General features: G+C 35.8%; 1 protein-coding gene across 4 annotated transcripts in view; it reads left to right on the forward strand.

Moving 5' to 3' along the window:
- The window catches only part of PPP2R3A (protein phosphatase 2 regulatory subunit B''alpha), a 222,305-nt gene that overhangs the window by 157,361 nt on the left and 38,379 nt on the right, over nucleotides 1-26,565 (forward strand). The gene's annotated exons all lie outside the window — the stretch shown is intronic.

The raw sequence follows: 26,565 nt of genomic DNA on the forward strand, positions 1-26,565 counted from the left end.
GGCCAGCATGTTGTCCATTTCAAAGATAGTAATTTGTTGTTCATGTAGACAACTTAGAAAACATGGCTAAAGCAGAAGAAAATAAATTTTAATACTAATAATTCTAACACTCAGAAAAAGACACTTAAAAATTGGTATGTGTTGTACAGTCTTTTTCATATAAACTTTTACATTCTCTTTGGACATGTAGGTTAATTAATTCCATAGGATTAGATTTAATCCTTTGGAATGTTATCTCCTAATATCCTCTAGTAGTTCTAGCTAAATAGTTGTAACATCCACTATATTTTTCCTTAAAATAAATTCCGCAGGAAAGGAATTGCTAGGTTAAAGGATGTAGACATTTTTAAGAGCATTTATAAAAGTATTAAATTGATTTTCAGAAGAACTATCATTTTATACCTTTATCAACAAAGTATTGAGCATATTTTCTATAACCCTTATTCACACTGGGTATCTTCCTCTTAAAAATATTTTCAAATTTGATAAGTAAAGAATTCAGTATTATCTTTTTTGCATTTCTTTGATTGCTAGTGAGGCTGAATTTTTTTTAAGACATACTGAATTTTTTTTTTGGCTGCTTTGGGTCTTCGTTGCTGCATGTGGGCTTTCTCTAGTTGTGGCGAGCGGGGACTACTCTTTGTTGCACTGTGCGGGCTTCTCATTGTGACAGCTTCTCTTGTTGCGGAGCACGGGCTCTAGGCACGTGGGCTTCAGTAGTTACAGCATGCAGGCTCAGTAGTTGCAGCATGCAGGCTTCAGTAGTTGCGGCACATGGGCCCTAGAGTGTGCGGGCTTCAGTAGTTGCAGCACACAGGCTCTAGGGCATGCAGGCTTCAGTAGTTGTGGTGCATAGGCTCAGTAGTTATGACACACAGGCTTAGTTGCTCTAAGCAACATGGGATTTTCCCAGACCAGGGATTGAACCCATGTTCCCTGCATTAGCAGCAGGATTCTTAACCACTGTGCCACCAGGGAAGTCCCGAAGCTGAATTTTTTTCATATATTTTTGGCCATTTTTATTTCATCTTAGGTGACTTGCCTTTTCATGTTTTTTGCTCATTTCTGCTGGATTAATTTTTTAAGTTTATCATTTTATCACAAATACACATCAAGTATTAAAAATTTTAAAATACATACATTCAGAAACCTTAATATAAAATTCATTCATAATTCTTTACTCCATAGTTAACATTTAGGTATATGTCCTCCTACCTCCTCCTCCTCCTCCCTCCTCGTTCCCCTCCATCCCCTCCTTTCACTCCTCCTCCTCTCTCTTTCTCTCTGCACCAAGTGAGAAATCATTGTATCATTTAGTGTACAGTTCTGTGATACACTTCTTCATGTAAGAGTATATTTCTATGCCAGTAAGTGTGCATGTTTATAATTTACCATTAATCCATTATTTCGAATGTTTAGATGTTCTTTTTAAATTTATTTTATTTATTTATTCTTGGCTGCTTTGGGTCTTCATTGCTGCATCAGGCTTTCTCTAGCTGCAGCGAGCAGGGGCTACTCTTCATTGCAGTGTGCGAGCTTCTCATTGTGGTGGCTTCTCTTGTTGTGGAGCATGGGCTCTAGGTGCCTGGGCCTCAGTAATTGTGGCACATGGGCCCAGTTGCTCCGCGGCATGTGGGATCTTCCCAGACCAGGGCTCGAACCCATGTCCCCTGCATCGGCAGGTGGATTCTTAACCACTGCACCACCAGGGAAGCCCTAGATGGTTTTAATTACCTAAATTTCCGAAGATTTGAAGGCTGTGCATCTTTCCGTTTCTTGCCTTTTTGGTGTTCTGTTAACGCTCTCAATTTCAATCTTTTATCTTTCATGTTTACTTAATTATGAAAAAGCTTTCCTCAAATAGTTCCCATCTTTTCCTCCTATTATCCCATAGGAACAAATGATATAAATGATAATAAAGAAACTTTATATAACAAACATGAATATATACTTGTTCGCCTTTCTTCTATCAGCTTCTTTAAAAAACATAAATTATATACTATAATAATTAGGACAATATATTATTGGGTTTGTAGTATATAGAGATGTGATATACATAACAATAGCATAAAAAAGAGGGATGAGGGAATAGTTATATAGGAGTACCGTTTCAGTATCTCACAGGAATTAAGTATAAATCTGAAGTAATTCTAAGAAGTTAAAATGTATATGGTAAGCCCTAGAGCAACCAGCAGAAAATTAACTCAAAAATACATAGTAAAAAAAAAATCATTAAAAGAGTTAAGTGTCCCACTTAGAAAATATTCAGTTAACTGTAAAAGAAAGCAATAAAGGAAAAATAGAGGAAAAACTCCAAGACACATAAAAAACAAAAAGTAAAATGGCAGACATAAGTCCAACTATAACAATGATAACATTAAATGTGAATGGATTAATCGTTTCATCAAAACGCAGATTTTCAGACTGGATAAAAAAAAAACACGTTTTCTGGATACAATTCTGTGCTGTCTATATGAGACACAGATTAGATTTAAAGATACAAGGGGGGAAAAAAAGGAAAAGGAAGGATCAAGATATGCCATGCAAACAACAATCATAAGAAACCTGGAGTGGCTGTATAAATATCAGAGGACATAGACTTCAAAACAAAAACTGTTACTAGAGACAAGGACATTCTATTTCATAAAAGGGTCAATCCAACAGAAAGACATTAAAATTATAAACATATATGCATGTAACAACACAGAACCCTAAAAACATGAAACAAAAACTGACAGAATTGCAAAGAGAAGTAAATAATTCAACAATATTTGGAGACTTCAGCACCCCACTTTCAGTGATGGACAGTCAGGAAGAAGATCAACAAGGAAATAAAAGTCATGAACAATACTATAAACAAAACTATAAATCAACTGGACCTAACACATATCTATAGAACTCCCCACCTAAGAACAGCTGAATATATCAATATATTCTTCTCAAGCATATAGAACATTCTCCAAGATAGAGTATGTGGTAGGCCATATAATAGCCTCAAAAAATATAAAAAGTGAAATTACACAAATTATGTTCTCTGACCACAATGGAATAAAATTAACAGACAGAAACTTGAGGATTCACAAATATGCAGAAACAACGCACTGCTTGAATAACCAATGGATCAAAGAAGCATACCTAAAGGAAATTAGGAAATAATTTGAAATGAATGAAAATGAAGGAACAACATACCAAAACTTTAAGATGAGCAAAAAGGAAAACATAGTATACCAAGACTTATGGGATGAAGCTGTAAATCCATCTATTGAAAAAGAAAAAATGTCTTAAATCAATAACCTAACCTTCCACTTTTAGACGCTGGGAAACAAGAGCAAATGAAGTATAGCAAACAGGAAAAAAAAAGATTAAAATTGATAAATGAGAGAATAAGAAAACAGTAGAGAAAGTCAGTGGAGCCAAAAGTCAGTTCTTTTGAAAATATCAGTAATGTTGATAAGGCTTTAGCTATACTGATCAAGAAAAAAAGAGAACATACAAATTATTAAGGTCAGAATTAAGAGGGAACATGACTACTGACCATAAAGGAATGAAAAGGATTATAGTATATATATATTATATATAACAACTTTATGCTAACAAATTAGGTAGCAGACAAAATGAACAAATTCCTAGAGAGAGCCAAACTACTAAACTGGTTCAAGAAGAAATTAAAAATCTGAATAAGAAAAACAGTCCTGGGCTGAGGTAGCTTCACTAAAGGATGCTACCAAACACTTTTAAAAAATAACAGTTTTTTACAAAGTCTTTGAAAAAATGAAAGAGGAAGGAACACTTCCAAATTCATTTTATAAGGCCAGTGTTACCCAGATACCAAAACCAGACAAAACATTACAAGAAAACTGTAAACCACTATCCTTTATGAATATAGATACAAAAATACTCAACAAAATTAGGAAACTTAATCTAGCAAAATATGAAAAAGATTATATACCATGATTAAGTGAGACTTATCCCAAAAATGCAAGGTTAGTTTACCATCTAAAAACCAAGCAATGTAACACATCATATTAATAGAACAAAGGATAAAAACCACATGATTGGCCCAGTAGTCTCAGCAAAAGCAGTTGAAAAAGTTCAACATTGCTTCATGATTTAAAAAAAAACAACACAGATTAAACATGGACAGGAATTTCCTTGACCAGATAAAGCATATCTATGAAAAACCTACAGCTAACAACTAGTTAATGGTGAAAGTTTGAATGCTATTTTCCAAAGATCAGGAAAAAGACAAGGTTGTCTGCTCTATTCAACATTGGATCCTAGACAGGATTATCAGGCAAGAAAATGAAATAAAAAGCATACAAATTGGAAAGGAAGAAGGAAAATTATTTTTTAATGTAACTTTTAAAATTTATTAATTTATTTCTTTTTGGCTGTGTTGGGTCTTCATTGCTGTGTGCAGGCTTTCTCTAGTTGTGGCGAGCGGGGGCTAGTCTTTGTTGTGGCGTGCAAGCTTCTGATTGCAGAGCACGGGCTGTAGGCTTCTGAGCTTCAGTAGTTGTGGCACAAGGCTCAGTAGTTGTGGCTTGCGGGCTCTAGAGCGCAGACTCAGTAGTTGTGACACACGGGCTTAGTTGCTCCACAGCATGTAGGATCTTCCTGGTCCAGGGCTCGAACCTGTGTCCCCTGTGTTGGCAGGCGGATTCTTAACCACTGCGCCACCAGGGAAGTCCCCAAAACTATCAATTTAAATATGATATTATATACAGGAAATCCTAAGAAATCAACCAAGAAACTGTTAGAACTTAATAAAGGTTAATTTCAATTTGCAAAATCAGTTTACAAGATTGATAAAATACATAATATCAGTTTACAAAAATCAATTGTTTCTGTGCATGAAAAATCCAAAAATGAAATTAAGAAAATAATTCCATTTATAATAGCAGCAAAAAGAATAAAATACCTAGGAATAAATTTAACAAAAGAAGCATAAAACTTACACCGTGAGAACTATAAAATATTGTTGAAAGAAACTAAGGAAGATCTAAATGAAACAAAGATATCCCATGTTCATGGATCAGAAGGCTTAATATTGTCAGCATGGCAGTTACTCCCCAAACTGATCTGTAGATTCAAAGCAATTCCTAACAAAATCTCAGCTACTTTTTTGTTGTTGTTTTTGCAATAATGGAAAAACTGAATCTTGAATTCATATGGAAAAACAAAAGGATTAGGGTAACCAAAACAATCTTGAAAAAGAATAAGATTATAGGACTCATACTTTGATTTCAAAATATACAAAGCTGAAGGAAAGACCATGTAATACTAGCAATAAAGACAGACATACAGACAAATGGAATTGAATTAGGAGTCCAGAAGTAAATCCTCACATTTATGGTAACTGATTTTCAACAAGGATCTTAAGTCACAATTCAATGGGGGGAAAAACGTCTTGTAACAAGTGGTGCTGGACACTGGATATCTACATGCAAAAGAATGAATTTGGACCCCTACCTCATGTTATACAAAAACATTAGCTCAAATGGATCACAGACCTAAATGTAAGAGCTAAAACTATAAAACCTTTCAGAAGAAAGTATAGGAGTAAATTTTCATGACCTTGGTTAGATGCAGTTTCTTGGATGACACCAAAACCACAAACAACAGAAGAAAAAAATGAATGAATTGGACTTCATCAAAATTTTAAAAATTTATGCTTCAAAAAACAACATCAAGAACATGAAGGATAACCCACAGCATGGGAGAAAATATTTTTAGATGATATATCTGATACATAACTTGTATCTAGAATATATAAATAACAAACTCAATAATAAAAAGACAGATTACTCAATTTTAAAATGAGCAAAGGATCTGAATAGACATTTCTCCAAAGAAGATACCTATACAGCCAATAAGCACATAACAAGATTCTTGATATCACTGTCATCAAAGAAATGCAAATCAAAACCACAGTGAGATACCACTTTACACCCACTGGGATAGCTATGAATTAAAAGTCAGATAATAAACAAGTGTTGGCAAAGATGTGGAGAAATGGGAACCCTCATACACTGCTATTGGGAATGTAAAATGCAGCAGCCGCTATGGAAAACACTGACAGTTCCTCAAATGGTTATAGTGTTACCATATGACCCAGAAATTCCACTGCTAGGAATATACCAGAGAGAAATGAAAACATATCCACACAAAAACTTGTACACCCATACAAGTTTCATAGCATCACTATTTTCAGAGAGAGGGGGAAGATGGCGGAAGAGTAAGACACGGAGATCACCTTCCTCCCCACAGATACATCAGAAATACATCTACACGTGGAACAACTCCTACAGAACACCCACTGAATGCTGGCAGAAGACCTCAGACCTCCCAAAAGGCAAGAAACTCCCCACATACCTGGGTAGGACAAAAGAAAAAAGAATAAACAGAGACAAAAGGATAGGGACGGGACCTGCACTATTTTCAGTAGCCAAAATATGGGAACACCCAAATGTCTATCAATTAATAAATGGAAAAACAAATGTGATATATCCATATAATCTAATATTCAGCAATAAAAAAATATGAAGTACTACATACTATAACAGTTGAATCTTAAAAACATTATGCAGATTAAAAGACATCAACCACAAAAGACTACATATTGTATGAATACATTTATATGAGTTGTCCAAAATAGGTAAATCTATAGATACAGAAGGTATGTTAGTAGTTGCCTAGGCCATGAGGGACGTGGAGAGGCAGGGGTGGGGCAGGGAATGATGTATAAGTGCTACTAGGTATGGAGCTTCTTTTTTGGATGTGATAAAAGTTAATTGTGGTGATGGTTATACAACTCTGTGGATATACTAAAAAGCATCTGACTATACATTTTAGATGGATGAATTGTATGATATGTGAAATATATCTCAATAAAGCTGTTTAAAAAGAAGAGTTGAGATAATACAAAGTATATTCTCTGACCATAATGGAATTAATGTAAAGATCAATAAGAGAAGGATGACTGGAAATTAAACAACACAATTCTAAATAATCCTTGGGTCCAAAAGAATTTTTCAAGAGAAATTAGATATTCAAAAGATAAAGGAATACTATGAATGACATACACACACATGTAAATGTGGTGACTTAAATGAAATAGACCAATTCCATTAAAGTCACAAGTTAACAAAAGTTGTCCAAGGAGAAATACATAACCTTAATAGTTTTGTATCTATTAAAGAAAATTGAATTCATAGTTTAAAACTTTCTGAAAAAGAAATCTCTCAGCCCAGATAATTTCACTACTGTATTCTTCCAAACATCTGAAGAAGAAATATCAAATTCTGTACTACTTCTTCCAGAAAATACAAAAGGAGGGAACAATTTCCAGCTTATTTTATGAAACCAGCATTACCTTGATACCAAAACCAGACAGACACATACAAGAAAATAAAACTAGAGACCAACATCCCTCATGAAGATAGACCCAAAAATCATTAACAGAATACTAGCAAGTGAAAGCTCAACTTCTCAACCTCTCAGGCCCGGCCCCTCTTCCAAAATCAGCAGATGCCCCAAGGGAAAGATGGTCACAAATGCTAGGCTCCTCCTTTCTGGATTTCCTTCTACATCTGGACACCATAGTTCTTCACTGCCCTGTTAATAGTCCAGTGCCTTCAAAAAGGATTTTTACTGCAGATTTTCTCAGTGGGAGGGTTAATCCAAAACACTTAGTTCATCATTACCAGAAGCAGAACCCTTCAGATCAACTTTTCATATCTCGAGATACATAACTGGATCTTTACTTATAGAAATATTGCCAAAAGAGGTTTTTAAGTCAAAAGCTTTCTTTTCTGCCTTGCATGTTGCCTTTCTCCTACCTAACAGCTAACATGTTGCTGAGGCCTTATTCTTTGCCAGGTAACAACTGTTTCATATGTGATGGCTTGTTTAATCTTCATATCACTATGAGTTTAGGTGTCAGTGTTCCCATTTACAGTTGAGGAAACAGACGCTCTGAGAGATTGTACATCTACAAAGTGACCTAGCTTGGATTCAAGTCCAGGTCTGTATCACTCCAAATTCTGGACTGTTTATCACTATAAGGTATGGCCTATCATGTGAGACAGCATGTTTGCATGTCTGTCTTCTTACCAGCTAGGCTATGGAATCCCTAAAAGAGCATTCTCTTGGTGTCCTGAAATTCCTTATTGCTTAAGAGACTCAAAATTAGGCATTGGCCTAATTTGTCTCCTTGGCTTCTACAGGCACTTACTAGGCACCCAGAGTATTTGTTCTCAGTGCTTCACATTATCTTACAAAAGCAGAATGTGATCAGAAGACAGTTAAACCTCACTGTTGTAAAGTAATGAAGAAAATATCTATACATCAAAATCAAACACTTATTTAAAACGTAGTAGAAATCAGATTTGTGGCTTACGAATGACATGGGTAGAAAAAAATGTATTTCATGAAAGAAGTAATATACTCACTGAAGTGTGATAAGTGCTGTGTAAAATACTACGTAAAAAATTGTGATCTTGAGTCTTTCCTGTGCCTGGTTCTGTCAGGGTTAGATATGGAAAGTGTCTTTGGATAGATTATTTTTTGTGGACAGGCTTTTGCAACCAACCCTCTTTTGGTATGTCCTTTAACCACCCCTCTGGTCTGGCTGTTTATCACGTTCTGCTTCTGCCTTGGTCTTCTGACTAGGTGTCCTCTCCAGCAACTATCTCATGCATCTTTATGTCTGAAGACACTAGGCCAGTGCCCTTGAAGGTAGTAGGTGCTAAAATATGTATACTGAATATGCAAAGGAATATACATCTAGTTAATCCCTAAGTAATAACGAAGTTCCCCGTAACTTGTTTCTGCAATAGCTTATAGGAGTTTATATCAGGAATAAGACATTTCTGGTCCAGAAGTTAATTTCATTCAGCCTGAGAACAAGGCCAAAAGGTAATCTTGTTTATGTCTATAATTGTACAAATACAATCTTTAATGAATATAATTATGCTTTAAAACCAAAAATTGGTGGCAAATATAGCAAAAATTTAACACTGGTTCTCTCTGGGTAGTTACTCCTTTTGTGTGCTTTTCTGTTTTCCAGTTTTCTTGCAATGAATAGTCATTACTTCTAGACCTAAGAAAATATTACCTTTGTTAAAAAGAACAGAGGAAAGAAAATAAATTAAATCTGCATTGGAAAAAACTTTAGAGAGTATCTATTATTTTCAATAAGAAAATTCCCTCTGAACATGTCCTATAAGTATTTAACCATCCAGTAGCCCCTGCTTCTAAACTTCCGGGGACAAATAGCTATCTACTGAGGTATATTATTTTATTTTGCCAGCTCTGAGCCTTAAAACGTTTTCTCTTCTTTGTGCATTGATCCTTTTTATGCTCTCTAATACTCACAGAATTACATCAGATTCATCTACCACACGATATTCTTCGAAACATTATATTTAAAGGCAGCTCTTATGTGACTTTGGCAAATATTGAGGCAGTTTGTCTCTTTCTTTGTGTTCTAGCTTTGATTCTCTTTTATGAGCTATTACAAAGAACTGAAGTATATGCTTTAGCTTTACTTATTTTATAGACTCTTTTATCTTAGTTCTTAATTGAAAATGCAACTGACTTTAGTTTATATTTCTTAGTAAAGTAAGTTGCCTTTCACTAAAGTCCTATTAGATAATTGCCAAAATCAAGAAGTACTTCCTTCCTATTGTCCTAATTTCTATTATCCTAAGATACGTAAGAAGGAATTTCAAGACACCAAGAGGCCTTAAAGACCACAGGACAGTCTACTGCTTCTTTCTGTACTATTCAAAACATTATTACTTAAAAAGTAATGATAAAGTGGCAAAAGAGCCACATATTACCACATTTATTGTAGCCCTCTGCTCATGAAGTCTGTGTCCTCAAGGTTTTTCTCACAATCAAGATATCAGGTCTGTCTCCTCAAGGTTTTTCACAAATCATGAAATCATGTTTCAAAGTGGGACAATATTAAAACCCTGAGAGTAGATGTGATATGACAGCCAAACTCTGCTACCTCATGTTCATTGGCTCCAGTGAATGTCTCCTCTGTTCTTTGATGGTAATGTTAAATATCAAGCTGGTACAATTTTAAAAATAGATTTCTCAAAAGAATTTTGCAAGTATTACAGTTTAATTTGTTGCAGTAATGTAAACTTTATCTTTTGGAATACAGGTGTGTTACAGATCTTAGTGTGGCTTACTTGAAAATAATTAATAGTCATAACTTAGTTATTTTCACCTTTTTCTCCTCAAAAGAGATTTTTTAAAACCATTAAGTGTATAGAGTTTCTCAGTATAGCTTAAGGCCTACAAATGGTAATTTAACCAAGAGTCTCTTAGAACCTTCTCTTGAGAAGTTTTAAATTACTGTGAATCAGTGGCTCTTTATAGAAAAATATTGTTCCCTGTTACCAATTAATGCTATTAGCTTCATATTCTTTGATGAATTAGTGACATGGCTATACTTGCTACTGTAAGTGACATTGCTAAATGATAAAGTGGCCATAGTAGAGTGTGGGTAAGCTTCTAAATGAAGATAGCAACTTACCCACATATAGTACTTTTAGTCCCTCTTGAAATTCCACTAAAATGACAGTACAGAGATTTTTTTAAGGAATAAATCCATAATAACAAAGGAAAAAAGGAGAAAAAAATAAGGATTTGGAAACCAGAAAGTAAATAAATTTAGCATACTACCTGAAACCTAAGCCACCATAGGAAAAGACAAAGAAGCAACTGGATATATCGCAAAAACCTCCAAACATTCAGGACTTTGGGGTACCGGGAACATTGGAAGTAGGGGTGGGATAAAGATAGAACCAAAAATGAGGAGAGTTTATAGAAAGTTTCTTTAAGGAAACAGCTGATCTCCAGATCATCTCCTCTACCCAGGCTGGAGACTGGTGCTTTATTCCCTCAAGAGTATAAAATAGAGGGCCTCTGGACTGGGGAGCACTGGGCACAATTGAAGGTAGGGCTACCATATTGAAAACAGATGAAATGAGTGTATGCTTACTGAAAGCTAAGGTGCCCAGTCTTCATTCCTTACTCAACTTTCAGAATCTTGGCAACCTGTCCTTAACCTCTAGGCAGGAGACAAAAAGATGCTTTTCTGGAGAATCTGGCCAGCCCATGAATAAAGACCTGAAAATTTGACATTGGCTCAGCCCCAAGGAAAGAACCCAGGCAGATCATTTTACAGTAAAGCTCAGAGTCAACAAACCCATAAGCCAGAACTTCCAGTCAGCTTTTTAGCATCTACTCTTAAATATGAGCAGAGAACAAAGGATCAGTAAATACCTAAGTAAAGCTTCTTACATAAAAGATAGAGACCAAACAGATAGAAGTGGGAGGAAAGTAACTTGGGTGAAACAGAATTCAGGGAGAAGGAACCTTCAGCAAAAACAACAAATACACTGTTACTAGTAGCCTCAGAGATAAGAGAAAAAATGAAATTCATAGAACATGAACAGAATGGTACTTTTAATAAAAGAAACAGCGTGGAACCAAAAAAAGAACTCTGGAAAATCAAAATTATGATAGCAGGAAAAAAAAATGTTCAGAAGATAAAGCTAGGTAGACCTCCCAAAATTGAAGTAATATAATATAGAGACAAGATATGAAAATTAGAAAGCCAATCCAAAAAGTCCAACATAACTAGAAATTGAAATATAAGATTTACATGGTAATTTTAAAATTCAGCCATAAGAGAGTGATGGCAGCAAGATGGTGAGTTATAAGTTTCCATTGCTCATCCCCTAACAGAAATACCAATTGAACAACTATCCATGAACAAAAATACCTTCACAAGAGCTAAGGATTCCAGGGCAGCACCAAAAGACCCAACCTTTGGGCCCACCCCAGCACCAGGCCAGCCCCTGTGTCCCCAGGCTTCAGACTCAATGCTGTATTCGAGTTCCAGGCTTACCCCAGCACCAGGCCAGCCCCTGCAACCCCAGACTCCAGGTAGGATATTGCCAACCCATCCTCCAGACTCACCCAGCACCAAGCCAGCCCCTGTGGCCTCAGACTCATCCCAATGCCAAACCAACCCTGGAAACCCAGGTTCCAACAAACCCCAGTAGACCTCAAAATTGGCCAACCCCCAGAGACCCAGGATCCAAACTCACCCTTGCAGATTCAGGTTTTAGGTACCACAGGCCCATCCCAGCACTAGGCCAGTCCCTACAGGATCAGGCTCAAGACCCACCTCTTACCATCAGTGCCCATGGACCCAGGCACAGGCCCCACTCACCTGCTGACCCAGGTACCTAAGCAGCCTACTCAAGTACTCCAGCAGTAAACCTGCTCACAGACCCCCACTAGACAACCTGTCCAAAATCTCTGAATAAGGAGACTGTTGAAAGGATTTCCCTGCCAAAGCCAATCTGTAAAGACTGAAATAAATGCCTACTTCTTCAGAGGCAGAAACACCAATGCAATGTGACAAGAATCACAAATAATCAGGGAAGCATGACACAATCAAAGGAACAAAATAAAACACTAATAACTTACCCTAAAGAAATTGAGATCTGTGAATTGCCTGACAAAGAATTCAAAATAATCATCTTAAAGGATCTCAGTGAGCTACAAAAGAACACAGACAACTAAGCAAAATCAGGGAAACAATACATGAAGAAAATGAGAAGTTCAACAAAGAGAAATCATAAAAATGAACCAAACAAATTCTAAAACAAAAGAACAAAATTACTGCACTGAAAAATTCTATAGAAAGCTTCAACAACAGAGCAATTAAACAAAAGAATCAGTGAGCATGAAAACAGGTCAATTGAAATTACCCAGTCAGAGAAAAAATAATGAAAAGCCTCCAAGACTTACAGAAGACCATGAAAATAAACAATATATGCATTATGGGAGTCCCAGAGGGAACAAAGAAAGAGAAAAGGGCAGAAAACTTATTGAAAGAAATAATGACAGAAAACTTCCCTAATCTGGAGAAGAAAATGAACATCCAGATCCATGTAGCCCAAGGAACCTCAAATAGATAAAAATATTAAGAGATCTTCACCATAGCACATTACAATCAAATTCTCAAGTCAAAGACAATTTTGAAATCAGCAGGAGAAAACCAACTCATCACATACAAGGGAACTCTTATAAGACCAGCACTGTATTTCTTAGCATACACTTTGCAGACCAGGAAAGAGTGGCATGATATATTCAAACTGCTGAAAGAAAAAACTGTCAACCAAAAATGCTATGCTTGGCAAGGCTATAGTTCAGAAATAAAGGAGAGAGAAAAACTTTCCCAGACAAAATCTGTGGGAGTTCCTCATCACTAGACCTGCCTTACAAGAAATGCTAAAGAGAGTTCTTCAACCTTTCCTTAAAGGATGCCAACTAACATAAAAACATAGGAATTATAAAACTCACTGTAAAAGTAAGAATATAGTCAAGTTCAGAATATTTTAATACTATAAGGATGATGCATAAATCACTTTTAACTCTGCTATAAAAGTTAAAAGGCAAAATAATTTAACTGTAACTACAATAATTTTATAGTGAATACACAATCCATGAGTTATAAATTGTGACATCAACAACATAAAATGTGACAGGAGGAAAAGTTAAAACATAACAGATTTTGTATGCAGTCAAATTTAAGCTGTTGTCAACTTCAAATACTTTCATAACTATAAGATGTTTCATATAAGCCTCATGATAACCAAAAATAACCAAAACAGTCAGAAACAAATTAACAAAATGGCAATAGTAAGTCCTTACCTATAAATAATTACTTTAAATGTAAATGGATCAAAATCACCAACCAAAAGACACAGAGTGGCTAAATGACTACAAACAAGATTGTACAGTATGCTGCCTACAGGAGACTCATTTTAGCTTTAAGGACACACAAAGCCTAAAAGTGAAGGGATGGAAAAAGATATTCCATGCAAATGGAAACAAAAAGAAAGCTGGGTTAGCTATCCTTATGTCAGACAAAAGATTTTAAAATAAAGACTAATAAAAGAGAAAGAAGGACATTGCAGAATGATACAGAGATCAATCCAACAGAGAATATAACAGTTGTAAGTATTTATACACTCCAACGTGTAAGAGCACCTAAATATATAAAGCAAATATTATCAGACTCAAATGGAGAAATAAACAGTACTACAATAACAGTAAGTGTTTTTACTACTGCACTTTCATCAATGCATAGATCATACAGACAGAAAGTCAATAAAGGAAATACCGGCCTTAAACAACATGTAGACCAAGTGGAACTAACAGACCTATACAGATCATTCAGATCATTCCATCCAATAGCAACAGGATACACATTATTTTCAAGTGCACATGGAACTTTCCCTAAGATCATATTTTAGGCTACAAAAAAGTCTTACTAAATTTTAAAAGATTGAGTTATATCAAGTATCTTTTCTGACCACAGTGGTGTGAAACTAGAAATCAATAACAGAAGAAAAATTCACAAATGTGTGGGAAGTAAAAAACACTCCTGAATAATATACAATGAAGGAAAATCAGTTCTAAGAAGGAAGTTTATAGCAATAAATGCCTACATTAATAAAAAAAGAAAGATCTCAAATAACCTAACTTTACACCTCAACAAAGTAAAAAAGCAGACTAAACCTGAAGTTAGCAGAAGGAAGGAAGTGATAAAGATCAGAACAGAAATAAATGAAATAGAGACTAGAAAAGATCAGTGAAACTAAGAGATGTCTTTTTAAAAAGATAAACAAAATTGACAAACATTTAGCTGGACTAAGAAAAAGAGAAGACTCAAATAAAATTATAATTGAAGAGGAAGCATTACAACTGATACAGAAACACAAAAGATCATGTAAGACTACTGTAAATACATGCCAACAAATTGGATAACCTAGAAGAATGGATCAATTCCTAGAAACATACAACCTACCAAGACTGAACAGGAAACCTGAATAGACCAATAACAAGTAAGGAGATAGAATCAGTAATCAGAAACCTCCCAAAAAAGAAAAGTCTGAGACCTAATGATTTCACAGTTGAATTCTACCGGTGAAAGAATGAACTCAAATTATTCTCAAACTCTTCCCAAAAAGTGAAGAGGAGGGAATACTCCCAAATTCATTTTATGAGACCAGCATTACTCTTGTACCAAAGTCAGATAAGGACACTATAAGAAAAGAAAATTATAAGCCAAGATCTCTGATAAACATAGATACAGAAATCCTCAACAAAATACTGGCAAACTGAATTTAACAACACATTAAAATGATCATACACCATGATCAAGTGGGGTTTATGTCTAGGATGCAAGGATGGTTTGACATGCAAATCTATAAATGTCACATACCACATTAAAAGAATAAAGGACAAAAGCTATACGATCAACTCAATAGATACAGAAAAGCATTTGACAAAATTGAACACCCTTTCATGATTAAAAAAAAAAAAAACTCTTATCAAGTTAGGTGTAGAAGGAATGTACCTCAACATAATAAAGGCTATGTATGACAAGTCCACAGCTAACATAATACTCAATGGTAAAAAGGTGAAACCTTTTCCTCTAACATCAGGAACAAGACAAGGATGCCCCACTCTTGCCACTTTTATTCAAGTGGAAGTCTTAGCCAGAATAATTAGGCAAGAAAAGTAAAGAAGAAGTATCCAAACCAGAAAGGAAGAAGTAAATTTTTTTCTTTGCAAATGGCATAATATTATATACAGAAAACCCTTAAAGACCACAAAAAACTGTTAGAAAAAAATAAATGAATTTCAGAAAGTTGCAGGATACAAAATGAACCTACAAAAATTAGTTGCATTCCTATACACTAACAACACTGAAATATATAAAATCTTAATGAAAGAATATGAAGAGGACAGAAGAAAATGGAAAGATACCCCATCTTCATGAGTTGGAAGAATATTGTTAAAATATCCATGTTACTCAAAGTGATCTACAGAGTCAGTGCAATAACTATCAAAATTCCAATGACATTTTTACAAAAATAGAAGAACAATTCTAAAATTCATACAGTACTAGAAAAGAACATGAAGCAATGTTAATGAACAAAAACAAAGCTGGAGGCATCACACTACCTGATTTCAAAATATACTACAAAGCTATAATAAAACAGCATAGTACTGGCATAAAAACAGACATATATACTAATGGAACAAAGTAGAGAACCCAGAAATAAATCCATACATTTATGGTCAACTGATCTTTTTCTTTTGGCTGTGTGGGTCTTTGTTGTTGCATGCAGGGGCTACTCTTTGTTGTGGTGCACAGGCTTCTCATTGTGATGGCTTCTTTTGTTGTGGAACACAGGCTCTAGGCATGTGGGCTTCAGTAGTTGTGGCATGCGGGCTCAGTAGCTGTGGCATGCAGGCTCTAGAGCACAGGCTCAGTAGTTATGGCGCATGGGCTTAGTTGCTCCGCAGCATGTGGGATATTCCCGGACCAGGGCTCGAACCCATGTCCATTGCATTGGCAGGCAGATTCTTAACCACTGCACCACCAGTGAAGTCCCTGGTCAATTGATCTTTTTCAAAGGTGCCAAGAACACACATGAGGAAAGGACAGTCTCTTCAATAAAGGGTGTTGGAAAAAAATAATAAAAGGTGTTGGAAAAACTGGTTATCCATACGCAGAAGAATGAAATGGGACCATTTTCTCACTCCATATAAAAAATCAACTCAAAATGGATTGAAGACTTAAATGTAAGACCTGAAACTATAAAACTACTAGAAGAAAACATAGGGAACAAGCTTCTTGACATTGATTTGTGGGGGTGGGGGAATATATCCCAAAAGCACATGCAACAAAAACAAAAATAGACAAATAGAATTGAATCAAACTAAAAAGCTCCTAGTGGGAAACAACAGAGTGAAGAGAGAACCTATGGAATGGGAGAAAGTATTTGCAAACCATACATCTGATATTGAAAATATTATAAGGAACTCTAACAACACAATACCAAGAAAATAACTAATTTTAAAAATAGACAAAGAGGGGACTTCCCTGGTGGTCCAGTGGGTAAGAGTCCATGCCCCCAATGCAGGGGGTCCAGGTTCAATCCCTGGTTGGGGAACTAGATCGCACACGCCTGCCACAACTAAGAAGCCTGCAAATGCAGCTAAGAAGTCCACATGCCACAACTAAGAAGTTTGCATGCTGCAACTAAAGATCCTGCATGCCACAACTAAGACCCGGCACAGCCAAAATAATAGAAAGAAAGAAAGGAAGGAAGGGAGGGAGGGAGAGAGGGAGGGAGGGAGGAAGGAAGCAAGAAAGAAAGAATACAAATAGACAAAGGACCTGAATAGAATTTCTCAAAAGGAGACATACAAATGGCCAACAGATAAATGAAAAGATGCTGAATATCGCTAATCATCAGGGAAATACAAATCAGAACCACAACAAGATTTCACCTCAGACCTGTTAGAATGGCTTTTATCAAGAAGACAAAAGGTAACAAATGAGGATGTAGAGAAAAGGGATCCCTGGTACACTGTTGATGGGAATGTAAATTGGTACAGCCATTATAGTAAAGAGTATGGAGGGTTCCTCAAAAAATTAAAAATAAAACTAACTTATGATCCAGCAAATCTACTTCTAGGTATATATCCAAAGGAAATGAAATCAGTGTCTTTTTTTTTCTTTCATTTACTGAATACTGTTTTATTTCTGAGCAAAAATGGAAATATGCTAGTGGCATGTGACATTTTCTGGGCTCTAAAGAAACTCTCCTTTCTCAAATGATGACTGATTTAGAACCAAATGTAATGGTCTTTTTAACCACAGTAAATTATTAAGATAATTTTTGTTTCTAACTCCAAGCCCTTAAAAGTACAGGCTTCAAAGACTAGCCCCTTAACTTAAGCAAAATATTCTCTGACATAAATCGTAGCAATATTTTCTTAGATAGTCTCCCAAGGCAAAAGAAAGAAAAGCAAAAATAATCAAATGGGACTTAATCAAACTTAAAAGCTTTTGCACAGCAAAAGAAACCATTAGCAAAATGAAAAAACTTATGGAATGGGAGAAAATATTTGAAAAGATGGGACTAACATGGGGTTAATTTCCAAAATATATTTTACATACAACTCAAAATCAAAAAAACAAACCACCCAGTGAAAAAAAGGGTAGATCCAGAAATAAACCCACACATCTATGATCAATCTATGACAAAGGAGGCAAAAATATACAGTGGAGAAAAGAAAGTCCTTCAATAAGTGGTGCTGGGAAAACTAGACAGCTACATGTAAAAGAATGAAATTAGAACATTCTCTAACACCATAAACAAAAATAAACTCAAACTGGATTAAAGACCTAAATGTAAGACCATATACCATAAAACTCAGAGGAAAACATGGGCAGAACTCTGTTTGACAGAAATAGCAGCAATATCTTTTTTGATCCATCTGCTAGAGTCATGGAAATAAAAACAATAAACAAATGGGACCTAATTAAACTTAGAAGATTTTGCACAGCAAAGGAAACCATAAACAAAACAAAAAGACAACCTACAGAATGGGAGAAAATATTTGCAAACGATGCGACCAACAAGGGATTAATTTCCAAACTATACAAACAGCTCATACAGCTCAATATTAAAAAAATAAACCCAATCAAAAATGGGCAGAAGACCTAAATAGACATTTCTACAAAGAAGACATACAGATGGCCAGCAAGCACATGAAAAGATGCTCAACATCATAATTATTAGAGAAATGCAAATCAAAATTCCAGTGAGGTATCACATCACTCTGGTCAGAATGGCTATCATCAAAAAGTCTGCAAACAATAAATGCTGGAGAGGGTGTGGAGAAAAAGGAACCCTCCTACACTCGCACTGTTGGTGGGAATGTAAACTGGTACAGCCACTACAGAGAACAGTCTGGAGGTTCCTTAAAAAACTGAAAATAGAGCTACCGTGTGATATGATCCTGCAATCCCATTCCTTGGCATATATCCAGAAACGATGAAAACTCTAATTCAAAAAGATACATGCACCTTAATATTCATAGCAGCACTGTTTATACTAGCCAAGACATGGAAACAACCCAAGTGCCCATCAACAGACAGTTTAAGGAGATGTGACATACATATATATGTATATGATTTAGCCATAAAGAAAGAATGAAATATTGCCATTTGCAGCAACATGGATGGACCTAGAGATTATCTTACTAAAAGTGAAGTAAGTCAGACAGAAAAACACAAATATTGTATATGTGGAACCTAAAAAATAATACAAATGAATCTGTATACAAAAGAGAAACAGACTCACAGACATAGAAACAGACTCACAGGTTATTTGTAATAACCTGTAAAGGAAAATAATCTGAAAAAATATATATATCTGAATCACTTTAAACTAACACAATATTGTAAATCAACTATACTTCCATTTAAATAAATAGATAGATAAATAAATAAAATAGTCACTTTGCCCACCTCCCCCAAAGAAAAAAGACTGGCCTTTTCTCAAATTACTACAGTTGCAACTTGTGTCTTTTCTTTCTTTTTCCTTTTCTACCTCTTTTTTCCCCTTTTTTAGGTATAACTGACATATAACATTATACTAACATTATATTAGTTTCAGGTGTACTTCATGATTTGCTGTTCATATGTATTGCAAAATGATCGCCGCAATAAGTCTGCTTAACATCTGTCACCATACATGGTTACACTTTTTTTTCTTGTGATGAGAACTTCTAAGATCTACTCTCTTAGTAACTTTCAAATATGCAGTACAGTATTATAAACTGTAATTACCATGCCATACATTACATCCCAGGACTTATTTATTTTATAATTGGAAGTTTGTAGTATTTGACCCCCTTACCCCATTTCACCCACCCCCTACCCTACTCTGGCAAATACCCATCTGTTCTCTGTATCCGTGATCTCTCAGTTTGGGGGTTTGGTGGTGGTGGTGGTAGTTTTTAAATTCCATGTGTAAGTGAGATCATACAGGATTTGCCTTTCTCTGACTTACCTACATAATGCCCTCAGGGTCCATCCATGTTGTCACAAATGGCAAGGTTTCAATCTTTTTTATAACTGAGTAATATCCCATTGTGTATATATACCACATTTTCTTTACCTATTCATCCATTGATGGAAATTTAGGTTGTTTCCATATCTTGGCTATTATAATTAATGCACAGTGAACATGGGGGTGCATACATCTTTTTGAGATGTTGCTTTTTCTTTTGATAAATACCCAGAAGTGGAACTGCTAGATCATATGGTAGTTCTCTTGGCAATTTTTTAAGGAGCTCCCTGCTGTGTTCCATAGTGCTGCACTAATTTACATTTCACAGCACACAAGAGTTCCCTTTTCTTCACATCCTTGCCAATATTTGTTATTTCTTGTCTTTTTGATAACAGTCACTCTGACAGGTGTGAGGTGTCTCACTGTGGTTTTGATTTTCATTTCCCTGATAATTAGTGATGTTCAGCATCTTTTCATGTACCTGTTGGCCATTTGTATGTCTTCTTGGAAAAATGTCTATTAAGATCCTCTGCCATTTTTTCAGTTTGTTTTTTTACTGTTGAGTTTTATGAGTTCTTTATATATTTTTAATATTAACCCTTATCAGCTATATAATTTGCAAATATTTTCTCTTATTCGGTATGTTGCCTTTTTATTTTGTTGATGGTTTCCTTTGCTGTGCAGAAACTTTTTAGTTTGATGTAGCTTACTTGTTTATTTTGTTGGCTTGCTTTTGGTGTCAGAGCCAAAAAAATTCATTGCCAAGACCAATGTCAAGGAGCTCACAGCCTAGAAGCTAGAAGTTTTACAGTTGCAGGTCTTACATTCAAGTCTTTAACCCATTTTGAGTTGGTTTTTGTATGTGATGTAAGACAGTGGTCCAGTTTCATTTTTTTGCATGAAGCTGTCCATTCTTCACAACACCCTTTATTGAAGAGACTGTCCTTTCCCCATTGTATATTCTTGGTTCCTTTGTTATAAATCAATTGACCATATATGTGTGGGTTTATTTCTGGGCCCTATTCTGTTCCACTGATCTGTGTGTCTGTTTTTATGACAATCATACTGTTTTGATTATTATAGTTTCGTAGTATATTTTGAAATGAGGTAGTGTGATGCTCCAGTTTTGTTCTTCTTGCTCAAGTTTGCTTTGACTATTTGGGATCTTTTATAATTCCATACAAATTTTAGGATTGTTTGTTTTATTTATGTGGAAAATGCCATTGGAATTTTGATAGGGATTTCATTTAATCTGTAGATTGCTTTGGGTAGTATGGACATTTTAACAACATCAATTATTCCAGTCCATGAGAATGAAATATCTCCATTTATATGTATCTTCAATTTCATTCATCAGTGTCCTGTGGTTTTCAGTGCACAGATCTTTCACCTCTTTGTTTAAATTTATTCCCAAGTATTTTATTTCATTCTTGATGCAGTTGTAAATGGGGTTGTTAATTTCTCTTTCTGTTAGTTCACTGTTACTGTACAGAAATGCAACAGATTTTTGTATATTGATTTTGTATCTTGCATTTTTACTGAGTTTATTTATTAGTTTTCTTACAGTTTTTTGGTGGATTCTTTAGGGTTTTCTATATATAATATTATATCATCTGCACATAGTGACAGTTTTACTTCATTTCAAATTTGGATGGCTTTTATTTCTTCCTCTTGCCTAATTGCTCTGGCTAGGACTTCCAGTGCTACATTGAATAAAAGTAGCAAGAGTGGGTACCCTTTTCTTGTTCTTGGTCTTAGAGGAAAAGCTTTCAGCTTTTCACCATTGAGTATGATGTTAGCTATAGACTTGTTATATATGGCCCTTATTATGTTGAGGTATGTTCCCTCTATACCCATTTTGTTGAGAGTTTTTATAATAAATGGATGTTGGATTTTGTCAAATGATTTTTCCATATCTATTCAAATGATCATATGTTTTTTACCCTTCCTTTTGTTAATTCGGTGTATCATGTAGATTGATTTGCAGATGTTGAACCATTCTTGCATCCCTGGAATAAATCCCACCTGATCTTGGTTTGGATCTTTTCACTTTATTGTTGAATTCAGTTTGCTAATATTGTGTTGAGGATTTTTTCATCTATAGTCATCAGGAATATTGGCCTGCAATTTTCTTTTCTTGTGGTATCCTTGTCTGGTTTTGTTATTTGGGGGTAATGCTGACCTCAAAATTAGTTTGGATGTTTCTTCCTCTCCTATTTTTTAGAAGAGTTTGAGAAGGATTAGTATTAATTCTTTTCAGATGCTTGATAGAATTCACCAGTAAACCTGTCTGGTCCTAAGCTTTTGTTTTTTGGGAGGTTTTTCATTACTGATTCAATCTCCTTACTAGTAATTAGTTCAGATTTTCTTTTTTTCATAATTCAAGTCTTGGTAGGTTGTATGTTTCTAGGAATTTATCCATTTTTTTCTAGGTTGTCAAGTTTGTTGGTGTATAATTGTTCATAGTAATCTCCTATAATCCTTCGTGTTTCTGTAGTATCACTATTACTGTTTTTTCTGTCACTTCTGATTTTATTTGAGTTCTGTCTCCCTCTCTCTCTCTCCTGTTTGGGAGTATAGCTACAGGTTTGTCAATTTTGTTCATCTTTTCAAAGAACCAGTTCTTAGTTTCATTGACTTTTCATTGTCTTTTTAGTCTCTTTTTCATTTATTTCTGCTCTGATCTTTGTTGTTTCCTTCCTTCTACTACTTTTGGGTTTCATTTGTTCTGCTTTCTCTCATTGCTGGTGGAGTAAAGTTGTTTATTTGAGGTTTTTCTTGGGTTTTGATATAGACATTTATTGCTATGAATTTTCCCCTTAGAACACTTTTCACTGTATCCTCTAAGTTTTGGTATGTTGTATTTCCATCTTGATTTGTCTCAAGGTATTTTTTTACTTTCTTTTATTTCTTCTTTGACATATTAGTTGTTCAGTAGCATGTTGTTTAATCACTACATATTTGAGAATTTTCCAGTTTTCTTCTTGTAATCAATTTATAGTTTCATACAGTTGTGCTCAGAAGAGATGCTTGATATGATTTCAACTTTCTTAAGTATACTGACTTGTTTTATAGCCTAACGTATGATCTGTCTTGGGGAAAGTTTCTCATGCACTTGTGAAGAATGTGTATTTTCTTGCTTTTGGATAGAATGTTTTGTATGTATCTGTTAAGTTCATCTGATCTAACATGTCATTTAAGGCTGATGTTTCCTTATTGATGATTTTCTGTCTGGATGATCTATTCATTGATAAAAGTGTGGTATCTAAGTATCTTACTATTATTGTATTGCTGCTTATTTGTAAATTTAAGTCTGGTAATATTTGCTTTATATATTTATGTGCATAAATATTTACAAATGGTGTGTCCTCCTGTTGGATTGATCTCTATATCATTCTGTAATGCTCTTCTTTCTCTCTTATTACAGTCTTTATTATAAAGGTTTTTGTCTGACACAAGTATAACTAACCCAGCTTTCCTTTTGTTTCCATTTACATGAAATCTTTTTCCATCCCATGACTTTTAGTCTGGGCGTGTCTTTACAGTCAGTAAGTTTTTTGTATGCAACATATAGATAGGTCTTGTTTTCTTATCCACTTAGCCACTCTGTGTCTTTTGATTGGAGAATTTAGTCCATTTACATTTAAATTGTTGATAGGTATGTACTTATCGCCATTTTTTAACTGTTTTCTGATTGTTGCTGTAGTTCTCTGTTTATTCTTCTCATGTTCTCTTTATGGTGTGATGACTTTCTTTCATGGTATGCTTAGATTCCTTTCTGTTTATCTTTGGTCTATCCTTTATGGGTTATTGCTTTGTGAGTACCATGAGGCTTACATATAACAAATTATACTGAGTCAATTTTAACTTGATAGGAACTTAAGCTTGAATGCATTTTAAAGCTCTACATTTTTGCTGTCTCCTGCCATGTTTTGCTTTTGATGTCACATTTTACATCTTTTATCTTGTATATATCTTAACCAATTATTATATAGTTTTACCACTTTCATCTTTTAGCTTTCTTACTAGCTTTATAAGTGATTAATTCACCATCTTTACTATATATTGGCCACTACCAGTGAGATTTATACTTTCATATGTTTTCTTGTTACTAATTAGTACCATTTTTTTAGATTTTTTAATTATTTTTTTAATTTTTGGCTGTGTTGGGTCTTCGTTGCTGTGCGTGGGCTTTCTCTAGTTGTGGTGGGCAGGAGCTACTCTTCGTTGTAGTGCACGGGCTTCTCCTTGCGGTGGCTTCTCTTGTTGCAGAGCACGGGCTCTAGGCACATGGGCTTCAGTAGTTGTGGCACGCAGGCTCAGTAGTTGTGGCTCATGGGCTCTAGAGCGCAGGCTCATTAGTTGTGGTGCACAGCTTAGTTGCTCCACGGCATGTGGGATCTTCCCGGACCAGGGATAGAACCCATGTTACCTGCATTGACAGGCAGATTCTTATCCACTGTGCCACCAGGGAAGTCCAGCACTGTTTTCTTTTTTTCAATTCAAAAAAAAGTACCTTTCTTTTATTTCTTGTAAGGCAAGTTTAGTGGTGATAAACTCCCTAAGCTTTGCTTGTCTGGAAAACTCTTTATCTCTTCTATAATTCTTGATGAAAATGTTGCCTGGTAGAGTACTCCTGGCTAGAAGTTTTTTCTTTTAGTACTTTGAATATACCATCCTGCTCCCTTCCAGTCTACAATTTTTCTGCTGAAAAATCAACTTATAGGGGTTTCCTTGTATGTAGCTAGTTGTTTTCCTCTTGCTGCTTTTAAGATGCTCTCCTTGTCTTTAACTTTTGACACTTTAACTATAATATGTGTTCCTGTGGATCTCTTTGGGCTACTCTCTTTTGGAACTCTCTGGGCTCCCTGGATCCAGATGTCTGTTTCTTTCCCCATGTTAGGGATATTTTCAGCCATTATTTCTTCAATTAAGTTTTCTGCTCCTTTCTCTTCTCCTTTTCAGACCCCTGTAATGGGAATGTTGGTCTGTTTGCTGTCCCGTAAGTCTTTTAAGCAGTCTTCACTTTCTTTCAATATTTTTGTTTTGTTTTTGCTCCTCTGATTGTGTGAGTTCCACTACCCTATCTTTGAGTTCACTGATCTTTTCTTTGCTTCATCTAGTCTGCTGTTGAACCCCTCTAGTGTATTTCAGTTCAGTTATTGTATTCTTCAGTTCTGTGACTTCTATTAAGTACTTTCTTATACTTTCTGTCTTCGTTGAAGTTCTCACTGTATTCATTCTTTTTTTCTTCTGAGTTTGGTGAGCGTTTTTATGACCCTTATTTTGAACTCTTTATCAGGCAAGTCAATTATCTCCATTTCATTAAGGATTTTTTCTGAGATTTTTTTTTCTTGTTCTTTAGTTTGGAACATATTCTTCTCTTTCTTCATTTTGCTTGACTCTCTGTGTTGGTTTCTATGCATTAGATAAAACAAACACCTCTCCCAGTCTTGAAGTAGTGGCCTCACATAGGAGATGAACCTTATGGTTCAACCCTGCCCTAGCTCGTGGTTGTCTGTCAAATCTCTGTACTTATCCAAGCATCCTATTTTAAGTTTGATGGTTCCCTGTAGTTGAGGGTATGCAAAGACCGGTCAGTGTCCCAAAAGGAAGGATCTCAGTCAGCACCTAGATTCAGGCTGATTACAAGCCAGACTCTCATCAGCAGCTCTTAAATTATGCAAATATATACAGTCCTGTGGAACCACAAGTATAAGCCCCACTGGCCATCAGAACTAAGTAATTGGGAGGTATTCCTGGGCAGCAATCGAAAAACATCAGGGGTGCCAGATGACTATATAAACTCCTTTCTGGGAGATACCAGCAGGCTGATGCAAGGCAAAGTAAGAGTGCAAAGATGGCATCCATCAGCCTGTGTTCCTGAAAGCACCTCCATAGGGCCCTAGATGTGAGCCAAACCTGAGGCCTGTGACTAAGGCCAGTGACCCAGCACACACAACTAGGCCTCTTTCACAGAAAGACTAGGTGGGGTTATATTTCACTCTGTTGTTTGTGTAGTGCTCTGAGCATGGTCGCTTACTATGAACTGTCTCTCCAGTCGTTACAGTCTCATGGTACCTGGGAATGCAAGCCTCCCTGGCCACCAGAGCCAGGTGATCAGAAGGTGTCCCCTGGGTGGCAGCCACAAAAACCAGGGCTCCAGACGTATATAAAAACTCCCCTCCAGGAGATACTGGCACGCTGGAGTGCAGCAGAGGGAGAGTATGAAGGGACTTTGAGGTCTCTGGAAGGGATTACCCTTAGATCTGTGATTAATTAAGAATTCTACCTCTCTGACTGCAGCTTTGATGGTAAGCTAATAGGCTTCTTTAACGGAGAGACTGGGCTCCTGGGTGTGTTGCCTCTTGCTGTGCCCTGGGATTGGTAGCTCTTTAAGAATTCTTTCTCCATTGGTTACAGTCCTGTGGAACCCGTGAGTATAAGCCCTGGTGGCCACCAGAGCCAGACAATCTAGAGATGTCCCTGGAGGCAGCCACAATAACTAAGGAGTCAGACAAGTTTATAAGCTCCTTCCTGGGAGATACTGACCAGCTAGAATATGGCAGAAGGGAGCTCGAAGACT

The sequence above is a fragment of the Delphinus delphis genome, chromosome 4 (assembly GCF_949987515.2).
Source record: "Delphinus delphis chromosome 4, mDelDel1.2, whole genome shotgun sequence".
NCBI lineage: Eukaryota > Metazoa > Chordata > Mammalia > Artiodactyla > Delphinidae > Delphinus > Delphinus delphis.